We start from the raw sequence: 22279 nt of genomic DNA on the forward strand, positions 1-22279 counted from the left end.
ATAAGCAGCAGTGACCAGGCATCTTGCCAGCATCCAGTGCCTGGGGATATTTATTATTAATCACACTAATGGACGGCAGGGAGAGGGTAGGGTTGCTTCCTGGTTCTCCTCACATAAAAAGTTGTAAGCATTTCAGGAGCTTCCCCCAGCCAGGCGATCAATTCAATTTGAACCAGTGTCCTCTTGGAATATGAAGTGGGTCCTGCCCACAGGGACTCCCAGTCTAGTCAGTAGATCCCAGTTCTGTCCCCAAAGAGCAGTGGGCAGCCATATGTGACCAGTCTGCATGCGCTGCGTGTGCTCCCTCCGGAAAACATGCACAGTTCGCACTCTACACTTCTAGAAGGATCTGCCCCATCCCTCCATCCTGCTGTGTGTGCCACCGTGCCGGCTACCTCTTAGGGGCCAGGCTCTGTGAGGTGTGCTCACCCTCATCCTCCCCAGCAGCTCTGTATCTGTTAGTGGGTTTGTTGTTAGCGTTGCCTGTTATGTGCAGAGTATCACCTTGGTGAATTCTCCTCTGTTGGACCCTTCCCGTTGGTCACCAAGCCCTGCTCTTTGTGTGTCTGTCCTTTACAGCTTCCTCCCTGCCGTGTCTACCAAGAGTACCTCAGGTCCTCCCTAACCAACTCTTTTGAATTGTGAAATCAGGTGCCCCCTGGTCTTCCTGCCTCTGGGCTGCCCTGCCCTGGCCATCCTCCATGTGGTTACCATGGTGATCTTCAGGCATGGCGACTTTGACCTGTCCTGAGAGTTGGCAGGTGGCCTGCCCCAAGGATGCACACACTTCCCTCCCCAGCCTTCTCTCCTTCCCACAGCTCCCCAGCACAGGCCTTGCCCTCTAGCCAGGCCGCTCTGGCCACAAGCAGTGTGCACCCTCTTGTCCCTGGGCACCTGAGCCTCACCTACGGGAAGCCCTCCCAGTCTCTGTTCCCTCCTTGTACTTTCTGCTTCCCCTGAGCTCCTGTAGCCAATTCATGATGCTCCTCAGGCCTCCCTTCCACATTCTCTTTGTCTAGTCAACTGCTGCTGTTTTCTTTCTTTCCCTCCATTCCAGGAGGACAGCTCTTCTTATTTCTAGCCCTGCAGGTTTACCAGAATATATTCTGTTTTGGTCTTCTAAGGGCAAATTTGGTGTGGTGTTGGTGCTATAATGGTTAGCATAGCTGTCATCTAAGGGCAAAGTTCGACTTTATACTTCCTCAACTTCTCCTGTTAGGAGACAAGACCAATGGAGACGGCCGCTCTTGTCTCCTTACTACAGTCTCAGTTCCTAACAACAATAAAAAACACATGCTATCCCAGCTTAGCTGTTAGTGTACTTTAGAGAAACAATCTGTTGTTGTGCACAGAGGCATTTACAAGGTCATTCACTGCAATACTCTAATAATTAAATAAAACAATCTGAATGGCAATCATTAGTGGGCTTTTGAATACATTATTATAATACTGAAAATGTAGCTCAGTGGGGCCACACAAAAAATAGTATATCAATTCAACAGGGTGTTATTCAGCCTTCAAAAAAAACCCACAAACTACCATGAAATGAACTTTCATTCTATTATCAAGTCACAGAACAATATTAATGATATAATACCATTTATGAATTATACATGTTTAAAAGTCTCCAGAGGAGAAAGATAAATGGCAAGCTAATAACAATAGTTATCTCTGGAAACAGCAGAGGTATTGAGAAGAATAAGGGGGCTGGAGAGATGGCTCGGTGGTTGAGAGCTCATTCTGTTCTTCCAGGGAACCTGATTAGGTTCCCAGAATCCATCTGGGGCAGATCACAACTCCCTATAACTCCAGCTCCATGGGGTTTTGTAGCCTTGTTCTGACTGCAGATACTGCACTCTGCAGATACACACACACACACACACACACACACACAGAGAGAGAGAGAGAGAGAGAGAGAGAGAGAGAGAGAGAGAGAGAGAGTAATTTTAAAAAGTAGAAATGAAACATTTGAAAAAGAAGAGGAGCTTTTGCTTCTCAATGTATATACTTTATATTTGTTTTTTACATTCAATTTTTTCAGTTATCATAAATTACTGTGGTGAGGGGAGAGTGGAATTAGGGCATGGTATTCTTTTGTGGTTGTTTGTTTTCAACAAGGTTTCAGTGGTTGTTGTGTGTTGCTGGAAGTGGATGCTGGGAACTAAACCCAGGTCCTCAGGAAGAGCAGTATGCACTCTTAACCTCTGATTCACTCCTCTAGCCCCTGGAATACTGTAATTCTTCTGAAGCCCTTACTAGCCTAGAACTTGCTATGTGAAGCAATCTAGCCTTGAACATGCAGTACTCCCAGTGCCTCTGTCTCCAAATGCTACAATTACATGTGTGTGTACACCACAAAGCCCAGGATAAATTGCTTTAAAATAACATAAAATAATCCAGGCACAGTGACTCGTACTCATAATCCTAGCACTCAGAAAGGTAAGGCCAGAGGGCTGCAGCGAATTTGAGGCCATTCTGGGCTACATGGAATGTTCTAGGCCAACCTGAGTTATATTGTGAGATTTTGTAATAAAAGAAAAGAAAGAAGAGTTGGGGAGGCTGTTCCTGTTCTGTGTTTAAGAGAACTTGCTGTTCTTATAGAGGACCCTGGTTCAGTTCCCAATCTGTTGGTTCCCAATAACACTGTAACTCCAATTCCAGAGCCAACTCCCTCCCGGGCCTCAAAGAGCATCAGACAAGTACATGGAGCACACATACACACAGGATTTAAAAGGGAGTTGGGAATGTAGTTCAGTTGATAAGATGCTTACTTAGCATCCAGGAAACTCTGGGTTTGATTCCAGTCATGACATAAAACTGGGTTTGGTGGCCCAGGCCTGTGATCTCAGCAGAAGGACCAAAAGATGAATTGGATGCCAGCGTGAGCTATATGTGATGTGACCCCCATCTCAATTATAAAATAAAATACAATAAATAAAACAGAGAAAGAAGGAAGGAAGGGAGAGAGGGAGGGAGGGAGGGAGGGAGGGAGGGAGGGAGGGAGGAAGGAAGGAAGGAAGGAAGGAAGGAAGGAAGGAAGGAAGGAAGGAAGGAAGGAAGGAAGGAAGAAAAGTAGAAGGAAGGAAAAAAGGAGAGGGAGGAAGGAAGAAAGATAGAGGAAGTAGGAGAAGAAAATGTGGAAAAAAAAAAAAACTGAGCCAGGCAGTGGTGGCACACACCTTTAATCCCAGCAGTCGGGAAGCAGAGGCAGGCAGATCTCTGTGACAGGTGGATCTCTGTGAGTTCGAGGCCTGCCTGGTCTACAGAGTGAGTTCCAGGAAAGGCACAAAGCTACACAGAGAAACCCTGTCTTGAAAAAACAAAACAAAAAAACCTGGAAGAGAACCAAGAAATTGGCTCGTGGTAAGGGTGCTTACCACCAAGTCTGATAGCCTTAGTTTGATCCCTAGGACTTACATGTTAGAAGTAAAGAACTAATTCTCCCAAGTTGTTCTCTGGCCTCTGAACATGTACTTTGCCATGTGCACACATTCGAGCAAATATGTGTGTTGGAGAACATCCTTAGCTATATAGTGAGTTGAGACCAGCCTGGGCTACATAAGACCTTGTCTCAAAACAAAACAAAATTTTAAAAAAGGTCATGGCTCAGTAGGTAAGGGTGCTTGCCATGCACCTTTAATCCTAGAATCCACATGAAATTGGAAGGAGACAATTTATTTCATATTTCCAGGAATAATGATTGATGTGGGAGGGCCCAGCCCACTGTGGGTGGTGCTATCCCCAGGCAGCTTGTATAAGAAGGGTAGTGGAGCAAACCCTGAGGAGCAAACAAGTAAACAGCATTCGTCCATGGCCTCTGCTTAGTCACTGCCTCCAGGTTGCTGCCCTGAGCTCCTGCCCTGACTTCATGATGGACCATCAATTATAAGTGGAAATAGGCCCTTTTTTCTTCACCACCTTATTTTTGGGCATGGTTTTGTCACAGCTGCAGAAACCAAACTAGGCCACCATCCATGTTGGAGTTTTGGCTGGCTTAATCCTGTGCAGGTAACTACAGCTGCTGTGAGTTCATGATTGCCATAGCTGCGTCATGTCCAGAAGACAGCATTCCCCAGAACTCGTCCCCATCATGTTTCTTCCATTATTTCTGTCTCTGCTTCCATGATGGTCTCTAAACCTTGGTGGAAAGTTAATAAAGATTTCCCATTTAGTGATGGGCACCCCGTCTCTTCTCAGTACATTGATTGTTGCCCGATGCAAAAAAGAAGCTTCTCTGACAAAAGGTTTATAGAGTTCAGGTCAACATGTATTTAGAAGGAAAATTTACAACATGATCATTTAGGAAAATAATAATAGCATCTTCTACACTGGGTCTATAACTTCCCCAGTCACAGGCTTTTGACCAGGATTATAGTCGCACACGTGAATTCATTCATGATTGGATTTGGCCTCAATTCAATCAGAAATCTGTTAGTTACCCCTGTATCTGTCATGTCACAATTGCAACCCTGGCAATAGTAGTTGGTATTATAGCATGTAGGATCCAGGGCTGGGGAAGTCCATTGATATATTTTTCTATCCTGTTGCCTATATTACATAGTACCTCTCAGTACTACGAAAGCTAGCCCACCAAAAGGAAGTTTCCATATTGGTTTGAAATTGGTTTCTCATGTCTAACAGCTAAAGTGTGTGGACAGGGTTTCACTGTGTAGTTCAGCCTGGCCTTGAACTCATGATCCTCCTACCTCCACTTCAACAGTGCTGGGACTAGAAATATGGGAAGTGTGTTGCACATGGAAAATGGTGATCATTGCGGTGTGTTTTGCAGGTATAAGCATTAGTGCTTGTGGGGCGTTTACCCACCAATCCCACTGCTCCCCAGAGTTTTCTTGAGTGCAAGCAGCAGGAAATATTAGATAGAAAGATTTATATTGTGGAGATAAACAGATAGAAAATAAAGGATAGCCTCAAGAAGGCCTGGAACCTTTTCCAACGGGCCCAACTGTCTCTGCCCCAGGGTATTTATAGAGATGCCAAGGGGTGGAGCAAAAGACCTCCCCCCAGCACAGCCAAGTGCAGACCATCTCAGACACCTGCACTCAGGCCTGTGGCCCTAATCATCCTCTATGCGGACTTGCTGGGTAAAGCCACTAGGAGCCTGAAAACAGGCTCCCACAAGTGCTCAGTCAGATATATGTCTCTTTGATCATGTGTATTTTCCGTATGCTCCTGTTACTGTGCTCATTTGTTTGCATATGTGTTCTTGGGCCAGCTATGTATTTCCAGGTAGGTCTGATATGCAGTCGCCTCTTTCACACTTTATCTCATTCCTTAGATCCTAGCCTCAGGCTAGAAAACATTCTACCGTCTTTCAACTAAGAAATGCAAATCAAAAACATTACTATGTTCTACCACACCAGGCAGGATGCTGCATATCTGAGGTGTCAGATGTTGTGGAGACTGAGTCAGGAGAATAATGAGACCAAGGCCAATCTGGGATGCACTGAGACCCAATCTGCGGGGGGAAGAAAGACAGACTTCCCTTTCCTTCTCACGATGCCAATGGTCCTGTTTTATATTCAGCTCAGCCATACATGTGTGCAGCTGTAAACCCAGGTGTGGCTGTCTTAGTGAGGAAAACGGGGGTTCCTCCTCCACAGTTGAAGTGACCTCTGAGCCAGCCACATCATGTTTCTGGGCTTCCCTAGTGACTCTGAAGCAAGCAGTCCTGGCAATGTAATGGTGCAGGGGAAGAGAAAGACCAGTCCTCTAGCTTGGCCTCACATTCATACCCCTTCCAATTACTCAGCTTCCCCTTCTCCAAAAAATTTGGGTTTGGGTCTAAGAGATCTGGCTGTACTCTCCTCAAGACAATACAGATTTAAATGTTCACCCTACTGAATTGGTCAATAGCTGTCCAGCTATTAATCTTATGTATCAGAATGTTTGAAAAAGAAGAAAATATCCCATGTTTAGCTCATGGAATGAAATGACTAACTCTCTAAAAAGCTAAAAATCATGGCCGGGCAGTAGTGGCACACACCTTTAATCCCAGCCACAGGAGACAGAGGCAGGAGGATCTCTGTGAGTTCGAGGCCAACCTGGGCTACAGAGTGAGTTCCAGGACAGGCTCCAAAGCTACACAGAGAAACAAACAAACAAACAAACAAACAAACCCTAGAAATCACAATCCTAAAAGATCATAGTTATAGTGGTTGTGATGGTGTACCCCTATAAAGCCAGGACTTGGGAGAAAGAGACAGGGAGATCGGAAATTCAAAGCCAGCATGGGCCACATAGTGAGTTACAGAACAACCTGGGCTACATGATACTCTGTCTCCAAACAAAAAGAACAACAACGATCATACCTTTACCATCTTCTAGGCTTTAGGTCCTCAATTTGTTTTATTTCTTCATTGATTTTGATGTTTATTATATCTTCTTTTTGATACAATTTCTCACATTATAGCCCAGCTTGGCTGGGAACTCACAATGTCTAGCAAAGTCTAGCTTAAAGTTCACAGTAATTCATCTGCTTCAGCCTCATAAATGTTAGAACTACAGGACTACACTGCTTGGCTTATGCTCCCATTTTATACATGAGGAAACTAAGGCTAAAAGAAGTAAATGAATTTTCTCAGGGTGGAAAACTAGTTAGTACTTTCAAGCCAGTGTTCCCTGAAGTGAGGGTCAAATGAGTTCCTAGTAAAGATGAATGGCCTTGTAGTTCTGTATCTTCTGGGGTGAAGATATCGTAATACAGAAACTAAAATATTTCGGGGAGGAGAAAAGCTACAGAGGCTGGCTAGTGGGTTTTTCTATTAAGACGCAACCCAGACTACATGCCTAGCATTGCTAGAGACAGAATCTGAGGCCCAGGAGTCCGTGGGCTTCTCTTGTGCAACAGATGCTCAGGAAATGGAGGGGTTATTGTTCCTACTGCGGCATGTTGTCTAGATACCAACAAAAGCTCCCAAAGGAAAGGGCTGTAGCTTGCTTTTTCTTTTCATCTTCTAGAAGCTTGTCTAGTGCCAGGCCTCCTGATTGATGATGCTTGCGACAGAGATGAGATCATCTTCATTCTCTGGCCAAAGCCTCAGTCTAGATCCACCCACTGCCTAGCTGCACCCCTAAGCCACAACTGTATTAATTAGCTTTCTGGTGCTCCAATGTTCTAGTTGCCTCCATTTTTCAGAGTATTAGACTGACCCCGAACATCTTGGGGGCCACAGACAAGCTTATGGGCGTAAGGGAGCTCCTTGTTTTCCTCAGGGCACTGGCATTATAGATTGTACTGGGGATGTACTCACCACATCTCCTTCATCAGCACATTTACTCTTAAAAAGGGTTTTGTTTTTGTTTTCGATAGAGTCTCATACGGTAGCTGCCCTGGAACTTACTATGTAGCCCAGACTGGCCTCTAACCCATGCCAGTCCTCCTGCTTCAGGCTTCTGAGTGCTGAAATTATAGGCATCAGCTAACATGTCTAGATGCCATATTTACTCTTGCAAAACTGTTTGCCACCTGAATTGTCCCACTTCCTAGGCAAGGCTGCACATGGACAGCTTCTATTTGCTTACAGTGACATACTTTTCTAGCTCCTGCCTTTTCTTCTTGCAGCAGCTTAAATACCATTTATTCTTGCTGCTGTTGATTTTGCTTTTGTAGATAGAGCCTCATTTAACCTCAGCTAGCTTTGAAATCTACCAGTAGCCAAGGAACTCCCAATCCTTCTGCCTCTACCTCCTAGATGGCTACTCCATCAGCCAACAGAACTTGCTCATTCATTCACAAATAGAATTTCTCTCTTTGCCAAAGAAAACAATGTTAAATGTAATGTGCAAAATGTATTCCTTTCCTGGCACTTGTTATTTTTTGTTGTTATTTTGAAATGATGTAGCCCAGGCTATCCTGGAACTCACTATGTAAACTAGGCTTTCCTGGAATCTTTAATGTTTCTCCTATATCACCTGAGTGCTGGGATACAGAAATGAGCCAATATAACTGTTTATGGTACTTATTACAGCTTTCCTAATGTATTTTAGTTATATATTTACTTGTTTAGTAACTAACTCCCAGAAGTAGGCAATATAGTATTCCTTCAAAGATATTTACAACTGAGTTTTCAAAAACAATAAATGTTATATTACATTGTAAGAAGGAATTAAATTTGCAGCCGACTTGATATACTGATATTAGCTTGAATTACCCAAATGCACACCATATATTCACAGGGTCTCTATGAAACCAGTATCAATCCAATATCAAAACCAGGTTAAGACTAACAACAACAACAACAACAAAGAAAACTATAGACTAATATCATAGATTAATATAATTTAAAGACTGTTCAATAAAATAATCTCAAAGCAAGTACAGACAGGCGTCAAAAAACATTATGCACCATGGCCAAGTTTAGATTTGGAGATGATTGGACATAGGCAAGTCATTCAAGGAAATAAACCACATAAGTGCACTTGAAGTAAAAAAAATCAGTTGATCATGATCCATAAAATCCTTTGATAAAAATCCAACATGCCTTCATGATAAAAGTCATAGAGATAGGTCAGAGGGTGCTGGTGTATGCCTTTAATCCCAGTACTCAGGATGTAGAGGCAGGTGGGTCTCTGAGTTTGAGGCCAGCATAGTGGACAGAACAAGTTCCAGGACAGCCAGGGCTACACAGAGAAATCCTATCTTGAAAGAAAGGAAGGGAGGGAGGGAGGGAGGGAGGGAGGGAGGGAGGGAGGGAGAGAGAGAGAGAGAGAGAGAGAGAGAGAGAGAGAGAGAGAGAGAAAGAAGGAAGGAAGGAAGGAAGGAAGGAAGGAAGGAAGGAAGGAAGGAAGGAAAGAAAGAAAGAAAGAAAGAAAGAAAGAAAGAAAGAAAGAAAGAAAGAAAGAAAGAAAGAAAGAAAGAAAGAAAGAGTCAGAGAGAGTAAGACTACAGGGATCCAGCAGCCAGGGCTGCGACTTTAGTCCTTAAAAAAGAAATAAAGTAATAAAAAATAAAATAAGCCATGTAAAGATGGAAAATACACAGAGACTGTGGATACTGTATATTATTATGCTGTCTTTGGGATTTTTAACTACAGAGAGACATTTGATTATTGGGGCTGCTAAGTAAAACCAACATATATATTTTTAAAGGTATCTTGACTTCAAAGTTTGGGTGTAAAGATACATTGCTTTAGAAAAGAGGTTTTGCTTTTGTTTCCACAGAAGATGAGAACCTGTGGATTGTTTCCAGGTTAATATGGTTTGATGGAGCAAGATCTCCTGAAAAATCTCCAATGGGAACAGATAGCCCAAATGATCTAACATTTCAGAACACCTCTGTGCAGTTTCCTCTGAGTTCTGCATCCAGAAAGGCTTCAAGGCTGGTGGCTGGGATGATCCAGCTTCATAGACTATTCCAGTCAGGACTTGACCATAATCCTAAATTTTCTGAGGGTGTCCCAAAGATTACCAATGCCCCCTGCTGTGGATATCGCTCTGTATGCTGTGAATGTGTTGCTCTGATTTGGTTGACAAATAAAACACTGATAGTCCAGTAGCCAAGCAGGAAGTATAATATAGGCGGGACAAACAGAGAGGAAAATTCTGGGAACAGGAAGGCTGAGTCAGGGGAGACCCTGCCAGCCACCGCCATGAGAAGCAAGATATAAAGATACCAGCAAGCCACAAGCCAAGTAGCAAAGTATAGATTTATAGAAATGGGTTAAATTAAGATAAAAGATCTAGCTAGAAAGAAGCCTAAGCCAATAGGCCATACAGTTCATAATTAATATAAACCTCTGTGTGTTCATTTGGGTCTGAGCGGCTGTGGAAATGCAAGGATGCAGCAGCCAGGTGGGCAAAGGAAAACCTTCAGCTACAAATGGTGCCCAGTGGCTCGAGTTTCCTTCAGCTACAACCCCCAGTCAGCAAGAAGTAGCCTAGAAAACTAAATTCACATTCCCCCAAAATGAATTATGGATATTTGTCTTTGTTTAAAATGTTGTTTACAAATTGCTATGGACAATGGTCAGGAAAATAGCTAAACAAGGGAGATTAGATTCAGGGTTTTTTGTTTTGAAAAGAAAAAAAGGGGGAAATGCTGTGTAATAATGCTTTTATACACTGCAAAGATTTGTCACACATATTGATTTAGTAAAACACTGACTGGCCATCAGCCAGGCAGGAAGTATAGGCAGGACTGCCAAACTAGGAGAATTCTGGGAAGAGGAAAGGAGAGATGGAGTCACCAGCCAGACACAGAAGTGAGATGAGAATGATGGACTGAGAAAATATACTAAGCCACATGGCTAAACATAGACAAGAATTATGGGTTAATTTAAGCATCAGAGATAGTTATAAGCCTGAGCAATAGGTCAAACAGTTTATAATTAATATAAGTCTCTAGGATTGGGCAGGAAAGAAACTTCTGGCTACAATATCTCAACATAATAATAGCTATATAGGAAAAACCCACAAACAATATCACCCTAAATAGAGAAAAACTTGAAGCCACTCCACTAAAATCAAGAACAAGACAGGGCTGTCCACTGTCCCCATTCCTTTTTAATGTTGTGCTCAAATCACTAGCTAGAGCAATAATGGAAGAGAATGAAATTAAAGAGATACACATAGGAAAAGAATAAGTCAAAATATTCCTTCTTGAAGATGACATGATATTATAATAGCAGATCCCTAAAAACAAAAATTACCTGAAAACTTCTGGAAATGGTCAACAGTTTCAGCAACATGACAAGATTCAAAATCAACTTGCAAATATTAATAGTTTTTTTATGTACCCAAAACAAACATACAGAGAAGATTATAAACATACTTCCATTCATAATAGCCTCAAAGAAAATAAAATATCTAAGAATAAACCTAACCCAGGAAGTGAAGGACTCTATGCTGAAAACTTTAAACTTCTCAAGAAAGAGACAGAGAAAGACACAGAAAATTGAAAGATATCCCATGCTCATGGATTAGTAGAATTAACATTGTGAAAATGACAATTCTACCAAAATCCCTTTATAGACTTAATGTAATATCAATCAAAATCCCTATCTCATTTTTCACAGAAATAGAAAAAAATCCTAAAATCCATATGGAACTACAGAAGATGCTGAATACCCTGAAAAATCCTGAGCAAAAAGAATAATGCTGGAAGGATTACAATTCCAGATCTCAAGATATATTCCACAGCCACAGCAATAAAAGCAATATAGTACTGGCACAACACGGATATGTAGATAAATGGAACAAAATCAAAGGCCCAAACACAAGTATACATAACTTCAGCCATCTGATATTTGGCAAAGATGCTAGAAACACAAACTGGAGAAAAGAAAGCATCTTCAACAAATGATGCTGGGAACAATTCAATGTCCATGTGCAGAAGAAGTATTAAATTAGAGCAGTATCTATCACCTTACACAAAAATTAACTCCAAATGGATCATAGACTTAAGTGTAAAAACTGAAACACCGAAACTACTAGAAGAAATAGAATAGGTAGTACCCTACATGACAAAGATGTAGGAAAGGAATTTCTGAATAGTACTCCATTATTTCAAGAATGAATAATCGGCAAGTGGTATTTCATGCAACTAAAAAGTATCTGCCCAGCTAAAGAAAGAATAAATTGAGAGAAGAAGAAGTCCACAGAATGGGAAAGAATCTTTGCCAGCTGTCCATCTCACAGAGGATACATATGCAGAATATATAAAGAACTCAAAACCGGACTCAAAACCTCAAACAACACATTCAAAATAGGCTTGAGATCTGAACAGAGAGTTCTAGAAAGAAATAAAAATAACTAATAAATATCTAAAAAAAAAAACTATTTATCTTCCCTAGCACTTGAGGAAATGCAAATCAAAACAACTTTGAGATTTCATCTTATCCTATCCAGAATGGCAAAGATCAACAGAGCAACTGACAACAAACACTGGAGAGGATACTGGGAAAAGTGAACCCTCATTAAGTGTTGATGGAATTGCAAACTGGTTCAGCTACTCTTGAAATCAGTGTGGAGAATCATCAAAAAACATGAATAAATCTATTATATGACTCAGCTATACCATTCCTCTGTATATGCTCAAAGGACTATCCAGCCATTATTCTTGTTGCTTACCCACAATAGCTAGAAAATGGAAACAACTCAAATATTCTTTAACTGATACATAGATAATGAAATGTGGTTCATTATACATTATAGAATACCATTCAGCTGTAAAGAAAAATAAAATCATAAACTTTGCTGGTAAATGGATGGAACTAAAAAAGATCAAATTTAGTGAGGTTATCTAGGCCCAGAAAGACAAATGTTGCATGTTCTTTATTACATGAGGTCCCTAATACCAAATCTTTAGCTGTGAGTATATAATCTAGAATAACTATAGAAACCAGGAATGCAAAAAGAAATCATTGAGGTCAGGAGGAGCAACAGAGAGGAGAATAGTAGGGTATAAGTGATCTGAGGGGGAAAGGAATAAAACTGAGTGGGGGCTTTTGTTAGGGAGGTGGTAGAGATAAATACAAAAGGAGATAGGATGGTAAAATAACTGTTAGGATGTCGAAATAAGTCATAAGGAATTATACTATTAGCTATCTACTTAAAATATCTATAATACCTGTGGGTCTGTGTGTACATATACACACATAGTTAAATGAAATTTTCCTGTCTGGTTTGACAATCCTCCCCTCAAGAGCCAAAGACTATCTAAACACCAACACCTGCCATGAGAAGCCTTCTTTTGAATTGTTGATTAGAGTTGTCCAGGAGACTCCTAAAATATTACAGACTACCGCTATTGCCTTTGGTTGCCCCCCAGAAGTGGAAGGTAAATCCCAAGTGCTATAGACACCACACACTTCAGACACTAGACCCAGAGGACCCAAGCAGCATCTGACCTGAAAGCCTCCTCCATAAGTATGAAATGTTTATATATATTCAGGGTCTCACTGTACAATTCTAGTTGACCCTGTACTTGTGGAAATCCTTCTGCTTCTCCTTCTGGGATTACAGGTAAGCACCACCATACCCAGCATATTTTGTGGGTGCAACAGGATCTTAGTTCAGGTTGGCCTCTAACTCTATGTAGCTGAAGACAACTTCTGACCTTCCTGCTTCAACTTCCCAAATGTGGGGATTGTAGGCATGCACCACTGCTCTTGTCTATAATTAGTGGTGTTTTACAAAACCTTTGAACGCATATGTATGGTGTATATACTTGTTCATTGTCTTAGGATTTTATTACTGTGAAGAGACACCATGACCATGGCAACTCTTACAAAGGAAAACATTTAACTGGGGCTGGCTTACAGTTCAAAGGTTTGTTTATTTCATTATTGTCATGGCAGAAAACATGGTGACACACAGGCAGACATGGTGCTGGAGAAGGAGCTGAGAATTCTATATCAGGATCTGCAGGAAGAAGGCAGAGAGAGCCACTGGGCCTGACTTGAACATTTGAAACCCCAAGGAACCCCCTCTCCCCAGTGACACACTTCTTCCAACAAAGCCACACCTACCCCATCAAGGCCAAACCTCTTAATCCCTCTAAGTAGTGCCACATCCTAATGACTAAGCATTCAAATATATGAGCCTATGGGAGGTCATTCTATTTCAAACTACCACATTCAGTTGCTTTACACATGTGAATAGAGACCAGATGTCAGTGTCAGGTTCCTTTTTGGCTCAATCCACCTTATTTTTTGTGACAGGCACTCAGAGTGAACCCGAAGGTCATTGATTTGGCTAAGGTACCTGGTCAGTGAGCTTTGGGGATGTGTGTGTGTGTGTGTGTGTGTGTGTGTGTGTGTGTGTGTGTGTGTATAGCTAAAACAATTTTTTTAAAGACTGAAGATGTGGCTCAGTTAGTGGAATGCTTGCTTAACATGCATGAAGACCTCTATTAGATTTTTCACCACTAGTTTTAAAAAACTAGGCAAACAAACAGAAAAAAAATGGCATGTTGATGGACACCTATGATCCTGCACTCAGGAGGTAGAAACAAAACCATTAGTGAATACCAGACCAGGCAGTACTATACACAAAGAACATACTGGAATGTGTGGGGGAGGCTCTCGTTTTACTTCATTGTATGGAGTTACACTAGTATGAATTAAAAGTGAATATAGAATAATTGTATTATATAAGGCATGAAGTTTTGAAGCATGTGACAAGAGACAGAAAAGATACTCTGTTCATTACCTAGAAAACCTTTACTTAAGATTCAGAGAGCCACAAGTACTTAAAACTCATGAACTTCTGATTGCCCTGAAGCAGTCCAGGACTCTATCAGGAACCGGCCATATGTTAATTGTACTGGTCTCTCTGTTGCTGACATTCTTTTCCACATTCTGGATACTCAACTACAGTGCATTGCACATTTCCTCTCAAATGCCTTCACTAGTTTCTTTTTCATCAGAATCATCCCGAAAGTGATTCCCAAAGTGGGTAATAGTAAAAGTCTTTCTGTAATTTCTGTAGAGTTCTTATATGAATATAATCTTCAGTACAGAAACAGGTCATTACCTCTATTTTCATGAGCAAAGCATTCAAAAGAGTGTAGGTTCTAGATAGCAGACATGAGTTCCTTCTGCTTGGTGGAAACTGCTCTATGGAGGGGCTGCAAATGTAGAACACAGGTCAGGATTCTGTGACTGAAGTCATCTTTTTTCATTTTTTTTATTTTTGAATTTATATGCTTTTCACAATTTCATGAATATGTGTACTTTGCTCAAAAGCCTCCCCTTCTTGAGAAAGGGTTTCTGTAAATAATTTGGGTTGGTTTGGGACTTACAATATAGTGCAGGCTGCCCTTGAACAATAAGTCATCCTCCTGCCTCAGTTTTGGGATGCTGGGATTGCAGGCATGTGCCAAAATACTAGTGCTAGTGTTTTGGTGGATGTGGTGGGAGGAAGGGGTCTCACACTGTAGATCAAGCTCTCTTGAAACTCACTATGTAAGCTAAGACAACCTCAAACTGAGCCCCTCCCCTCCCCTCTCCTTTTATTCAATGCTCACTGTGCAGCCCCGGCTGTTCCGGAATTTGCTGTGTAGACCAAGCTGGCCTCTCATGGAAGTCTATCTGCCCCTGCCTCCTGAGTGCTGCCAGATAATGGTGGTGCAGGCCTGTAATCTCAGAACCAGGATGTAGGAGTATCATGTAATTGAAGTTTTCTCCAGTCCTGCCCAGCCCCATGGACCCTGCAACCACATATAAAATAATCACCCAGAAGCTTATATTAATTAAACTGGTCGGCCATTAGCTCAGGCCTACCATTGACTAGCTCTTACACTTAAACTCAGCCCATTTCTGTTAATCTATATGTCACCACATGTTCCGTGGCTTTACCTGTTGCCTTTACATGCTGCTCCCTGGATGGCAGGCTGGCATCTCCTGACTCAGCCTTCTTCCACCCAGCATTCCCTTCTCCCCTTGCCCCGCCTACACTATCCTTCCTGCTTAGCTACTGGCCAATCAGCATTTTATTTATCAATCAATCACAGCAACATACATTCACAGCATACAGGACATCCCACAGCAGTATCAGGAATTCAAGGTCATTTTTAGCTCCACAGCAAGTTGAAGGAGATCTTAGGATGCCACCCAGAATTTTGTATTCACTAGTTAAGTATTTTATCACTTAAGCTATGCACATCCTTATTTCCTCTTATGGAACTTACACTATTTTTTTTCATTAAATTTGTATTTGTTTTTGGGTGGGGGGTGTGTACTGAGGCACACATGTGGAGGTCAGAGGACAACTTGATGAGTTAGCTCTCACTTCCACTACATGGGTCCTTAAGATGTCTCCTTCACTCATTGAACAGTCTTTCTGCCCCTCTTATGGACTTCCAAACACTGCCATATGTCAGAACCTGTCCTAGATTCACTTCTGTTACTGTGATAAAATATCCTGACCCAAAAAAAAAAACTTAGGAGAGAAGGGCTTTATTTTAGCTTCTAATTCCAGCTAGCTACATCATTTCCACAGTCAGAAATGAATGCAAATATCCACCCTTAATAAACCAAGTCAAATGTAATTTCCTCCATGAGAGTACTCCACCCTCAACCCCATAGCCTACAGAAATTCCCTTCTCTCCGATACCATAATGCTTTGGATGTTTACACACCCAGAAACATGATTTAGGAAAATTAAATGGGACAAAAAGAAAGAGAACTATGCCATGGGGACTTAAGAGTGGGTGGGTTTTTTTTCCATGAAGCCCAGAAGATACGTGGGAGAGCTCTGTTTATAAAGATGGTAATAAGGACCAGAGCAAAAACCTTGAGAGACGAGTGCATGTCAGAGCTAGAGGAGTGCTGATGTTCTGACCCAGAATAGCCTAGAAAGTACATTTTGGGCCCCAAATATACATGGCTCAGCCCAGACAGAAGGGTGGGGTGGCCTTCCTACCAGCCGCATGTCCCAGGGATGAGTCAACACAAGGCCTCAACTCCAGTATTCAGTGGTTTGAGACAGAAAAATATAAGTTTTCTTCTGAGATTGAGAGCAAGTCTAGAACTTTCTTACTCTTTTTGATAATCCCTCTGCTTGGCCTAGAGTTACAAGTGGTTAAAGTGCACTAATCAGTCACAGTAGCATCCACCTGTAATCCCAACACTTGAAGTGCTGAGGTAGGAAGATTGCCAAAGTATGAGCTATAGCTATGAAAATGCAAAACAGAAATCATTAAATACCTGACCGTAGCCTAAAGCCTTCAGTGATATTCTGACACCTGCAGGCTAAAGTCCAGACTCCTTACTAGAGATAATACTGTCAATTTCATCTCCTATAAAAGTACTCAGCTTCTGAAAGCCCCTGTGCTAAACTGACAAAATCCTGTTTTCTGATTTCCTTACTCCACTAGATGATAACTGGGTTGTTCCCAGCTTCAGAACATCCTCCCATGTTTATCAGGAAAACAATTACATTTTTTCTAGCTTCATCTCACTGAAGAAGTATTCTACAACCACAGATGCCTCCACAGGCTTAATTCCATCGCCCTGCCTTGAGCTCGCATAGCTCTTTTTTTTTTCCTACACAAAAATGTATTTGTAGCCAGGCAGTGGAGGGGCAAGCCTTTAAGTCCAGCACTTGGGAGGCAGAGGCAGGCAGATCTCTGTGAGTTCGAGGCCAGCCTGTTTTACAGAGCAAGTACCACGACAGCCAGGGCTACACGCAAAGAAACCCTGTCTCCAGAAACCAAAATCAGCTAACCAACCAAACCAAAACGAAACAAAACACATGTATTTGTAAAGTAAAACATAATGTCCTCCAAAAGAAAGTGTGGATTTATAGGGTCACAGATGTGGCTGGGAAGTGATACACAACTCTGGAAAGGAGCAAAGCACCAACAGTACTGAGTTTGAAAGCCAGCTCCTAGCTTTGATGAATCTTGGGGTGTTAGATCATTTACTCTATTTCTCAAGGTCTCCATCTGCCCCTTCATTGGGCTTTATTATTGTTGTTTTTGCCATGCTGAGGATTTAATGCACAACCTTGCATATGCTAACACTGAATTATGGTCACAGTTTCCCCTCCTTCCTCTCCTCCTGCTCTTCCTTCTCCCCTCTGCCCCATTGTTAGGAGTCCCACAAATAGAACAAGCTACATAACTGTCACATATATGTAGAGGGCTTAGGTCAGTCCCATGCAGGCTCCCTGGTTGTTGGTTCAGACTCTGTGAGTTCCTATGAGCCAGGTTAGTTGTTTCTGTGGGGTTTCTTACTATATCCTTGACCTCACTGGCTCCTGCAATCCTTCTTTCCTCTCTTCCACAGGATTCCCCGAGCTCAGTCTGTTTAGCTGCGGGTCTCTGCATCTGTTTCCATCAGTTACTGGGTGAAGGCTCTCTGATGGCAATTGAGGTAGTCACCAATTCGATCACAGGGGATGGCCAGTTCAGTCTACCATTGTTAGGAGTCTTAGCTGGGGTCATCCTTGTAGATTGAGGGAGTTTCCCTTGCATCAGGTTTCAACCTGACCCCCAAAAGCCTCCCCTTTCAGTATTCTCCCCCTCCACCCACCCACCCCCAACCAATCTCTCAAGTTCCCATCCCTACACAACCCCAGTCTACTCAGGAGATATCTTCTATTTCCCCTTCCCAGGGAGATCCATGCATCCCCCCTTAGGCCCTCCTTGTTACCTAGCCTCTCTGACACTGTGGATTGTAGCAAAATATGGAACGCTTCATAAATCTGCGTGTCATCCTTACACAAAGGCCATGGTAATCTTCTCTGTGTTATTCCAATTTTAGTATATATGCTGCAGAAGCGAGCACTAGAGTTCTGACATTCTAAAATTATTTATTTGTTATTATATTAGGGGGGTGGGACCTAAGACCTTGCATATGCTAGGCAAGCACACTACTACTGAGCTATACTCTGGAAGCCCTGATATCATAGGATTATTTTTAATATTGGGTGAAGACATAATAGTACTTATAAATGAGAAGAAATGCATAACTGTTTTAGTTAGGTTTTAATTGCTGTGATAAAATGCCATAATCAAAAGCAACTTGTGGATGAAAGGGTTTATATGGCTTACATGTCCTGATCATAGTCTATCATAGAGGAAAGCCAAGGCAAGGACTCAGACAGGGCAAGAACTGAAGCAGAACCATGGAGGAACACTGCATACTGGCTTTTTCAGCTGGCTTTCTCATACAACTCAAGACCCCCTACCCAGAGTTGGCACTACCCACAGTGGGATGGGCCTCTCCACATCCATCATTAATACCCCACACAGTAGCCTACGGACCTGATGGAGCCATTTTTTCAATTGAGGTTCTTCTTCCCAGATAACTCTAGCTTGGGTCAAAATGACAAAAAACTAACCAGAACAATAATCAAGAACTAGCCTGACACCCCACAATAGATATTTCAGATGTAACTGGCAAACATCTTGTGACATTTTCAGCATAGGAAAAGGCCTATTATATAAAACATTCTACCCTGAAGTCCATTTAGTGCTTTATAGGTCACTAAGCCCCTTCACAAATATTCCATTTTCCAGCAGACAATGAAAGAAGCAAATAGAGCAGCGTTTAAAGGCTCACCTCATTTCACAGAACAGATACTGACAAAAGGAAAGTGGTTATTCCAATAAGTGCTTGGACAACTTACAGTTTTGTTTTGTTTTTAGGAGACACAGTCTTGTGATATATCCTAGGAAGGCCTTGAGCTTGTGATACTCCCATCTCGAGACTTCTGAATGCTGGGGTTACAGGTGTGGGATAGCATACCTGGTGTGCTTTAAGGTTCAAATACTTGTATTCGCTCTATGTTGATTAACCAATCATTCAAATGTGCCTGCTGTGTAGGATTTGAAAGTTTGTTTTCTGTTTGTTTGTTTTGAGATATGGTCTTATGTATCCCAGGCTGCCCACTAACACACTATGTAAGCTAGAGTGGAGGATGACCTGATTCTCTTGCCCTCTGCATATACCACTGCCCTGTACCACCACACTTTATTTATTCTGTAATGGGGAGAGGCCCAGGGCTTTGTGCATGCTAGGCAAACACTCTGCCATTTCTGATATATGTCCAGTCAAACTTGCAGTTTTTACATTAGAAAAGTCACAGATTAATTAGAAACTTTGTTCGCCCTAGCTAAGTAACTAGTCCTTCCTGTTCTCAGTCACTTGAAACAAGGGGCTGTAGTTAGGGAGCAATAAAGTCCTGTCATCTCTTACCCATGGATCCTGCCCTACATGAGACCAGGCAGGTAACCCAGGCTGAATTTCATCTTACTGTTTCTCATGGTTTAGTGATTCATTTCACTCCGGTGGGAAGTTGTATAAAATTAACAAAGCACAGACTAATTGAATTAGAACCTTCTAATTGGAATGAAATCTGAGCATCATATTCTTTTTTTTTTTAAAAAAAAACACTTTAGGATTTTTTTTTAATATATGGGTAGGAATAGTAACTACTGACTCTAGCTCTTTTACTTTTAAAAAAATATTTCAGCTCTTCTACTTTTAAGCAGAGACCCTGAATAGACAAACTTCATCCTTGGACTGGGGAGATTGTTCAGTCAGTAATGGTTTGCCATGAAACCATAAGGAACTGAGTTCATATCCCCAACCTAAAATGTTGGCATGGCAGTGTACACCTGCAATCTCAGCACTGAGGAGGCAGACAGCAGGATCCTTGGGGCTTGCTGGCCAATTAAGTCTAGCCAGTTGATAAGCTCCAGGTTAAGTGAGAAAAACTAAGATGGAGAGTAATAGAAGAAGTAGAAGAAAATCCCTAACATTGACTCCTGGCCTGCAGTGACCCCCCCCCACACACACACACAACACACAGACACACAGACACATACACCATTTTCTCTCTCTGTCTCTGTCTCTCTCTCTTCCTCTCTCCCTATATGACAAAAGGAAACCTTTACACATGACCAATAAAAATGCAAGCTTATGCATCCTCTATGTAACTTAGTATGATGTTTCCTCAAAGAAACTAAAAATAGATCAACTGTATAACCTAGCTAGTCCATTCCTGGGTACTTACCCAAGGACTTTGAGACAATGGATCACAGAGATACTTGCACATCAATCTTTATTGCAGCCCTATTCACAAGAGCTTAATTGTGGAACCAGCCTAAGCATTCAAGAACAGAATGGATAAAGAAAACTTGGACCAGTGAGATATCTTAGCAGGTAAAGGCACTTGCAACCAAGTCTGAAGACCTGAGTTCAATCCCTGGAACCTACATGGTGAGACAGAACTGACTCCCGTAAGTTGTCTACTAAGTTCCTCAGGTGCACATGTGTACATGCACACACACACACACACACACACACACACACACACACACACAATTTAAAAATAAAGAAAAGAAAAATGTCCTACATATAATTTTGAAATCTGTAAGCACAGGGAATCCTAAAATGAACTTTAAGGAGATTCTGCTTATGTAAAAAAAAATAGTTATTAAATTGTTCATATTAAAAAAAAAAACCGTCCTCTCTGAAGACCCCCTCCGCCTCTTGCCTTGCCCAGCCTCCCAGCACACAAAACTTCCTCTAGACACTTAGGAAAGGCCCTCTGCAGAATGCAGAGCTCCTCCCCATCCCTTTTCCTGGCATCTTAAGGTGATCCCTTTCCCGTAATTACTGGCATTTTTGCAAAACAATTTTGGAAAGCATTCAAGATTCAAAGGACAAAGCAGCAATGAAAGCCAGACTTCTCTTCAAAGGGATAGAGCTCCCCTGCAATGACACACTCTAGGTAATCACTTACCTATCTTCAGCCTAATGATGAAACCAATTTAAACTGACCCCAAAGGAAAGAAGAGTACAAGAGTCCCAAGTTCCTGCTGAAACTCGGCCATTCCTCCAGGTCAGAGACTGTGGGATTGAAGGGAATGGCCGTTGGATCCAGGAAGTGGGGGAAGGCTCATTTTGAAGGGTTAGGGGTAATAAGCCAGACTTAAGGTGGCATTTGCTCTAACACACTTAGGACCACTGAGCTTTTATTCCTTAGACCCTCTGCCCTTAACTTTCTTTAGGCAGGCAGTATAAGTCTACAACATTGTTAAAGCCCAGTCTCAAAAATTAGATAGGAAGGGACCTATAGGTCATCTAACTAAATCCCTGACTTTCTATGTGCCTCTAATGAGATGCTTACCTTCACTGCCAGCCAGACATCTTACATAAGCCCAGGTGGCTTGATTGTCTCCTCAGAGTCCTTCAATACAAAATCATAGGTTTTTTTTCCTTTTGGTTTTTCGAGACAGGGTTTCTCTATATATCCCTGGCTGTCCTGGAACTCACTCTATAGACTAGGCTGACCTTGGACTCAGAAACTGGCCTGCCTCTGCTTCCTGAGTGCTGCTGGTATTAAAGGTATGTGCCACCAGGCCTGGCAGAGTGGTTTTATTTAAATTAAAATAAATTTACTAAGATTTCTATCCTCTGTGCCTCCAGCTCCTTCGACTGTTTCCTGCACTGATTTCCATTCCCACCCAGTCTACTTACTTTCCTCTGGCTAGATTCCAATTTGTCATTTATCTGCATGCCTTTTAACAAGCTAGATTCTAAAGACATCTACCTAATGAAGAAATGTACTGCTATAGCTCTTCTACAAATTTTATATATATATATATATGAATATATATATATATATATATATATATATATATATATATATATATCTTCTGCTTCATTGTCATGAGTGATGGTTGCCATGCCCAGCTAAAACTTATACTCTACATGGTGGTCAGTCAAGTGCTGTTATCACTCAACACTGTTTGTTGGGCATCGTTTGTTTGTGACAGGGCTTAGTTATGTATCCCTGGCTGGTC

General features: G+C 41.8%; 1 non-coding gene across 1 annotated transcript; it reads right to left on the reverse strand.

Annotated features, from left to right (window-relative positions):
* Positions 1-18144: 18144 nt before the first annotated feature.
* Positions 18145-18251, reverse strand: LOC121825891 (U6 spliceosomal RNA). The gene has a single exon (XR_006068265.1). It is a non-coding gene; the product is annotated as a U6 spliceosomal RNA (small nuclear RNA).
* Positions 18252-22279: the final 4028 nt, after the last annotated feature.

This window comes from Peromyscus maniculatus, chromosome X, assembly GCF_049852395.1.
Source record: "Peromyscus maniculatus bairdii isolate BWxNUB_F1_BW_parent chromosome X, HU_Pman_BW_mat_3.1, whole genome shotgun sequence".
NCBI classification, from domain to species: Eukaryota; Metazoa; Chordata; class Mammalia; order Rodentia; family Cricetidae; genus Peromyscus; species Peromyscus maniculatus.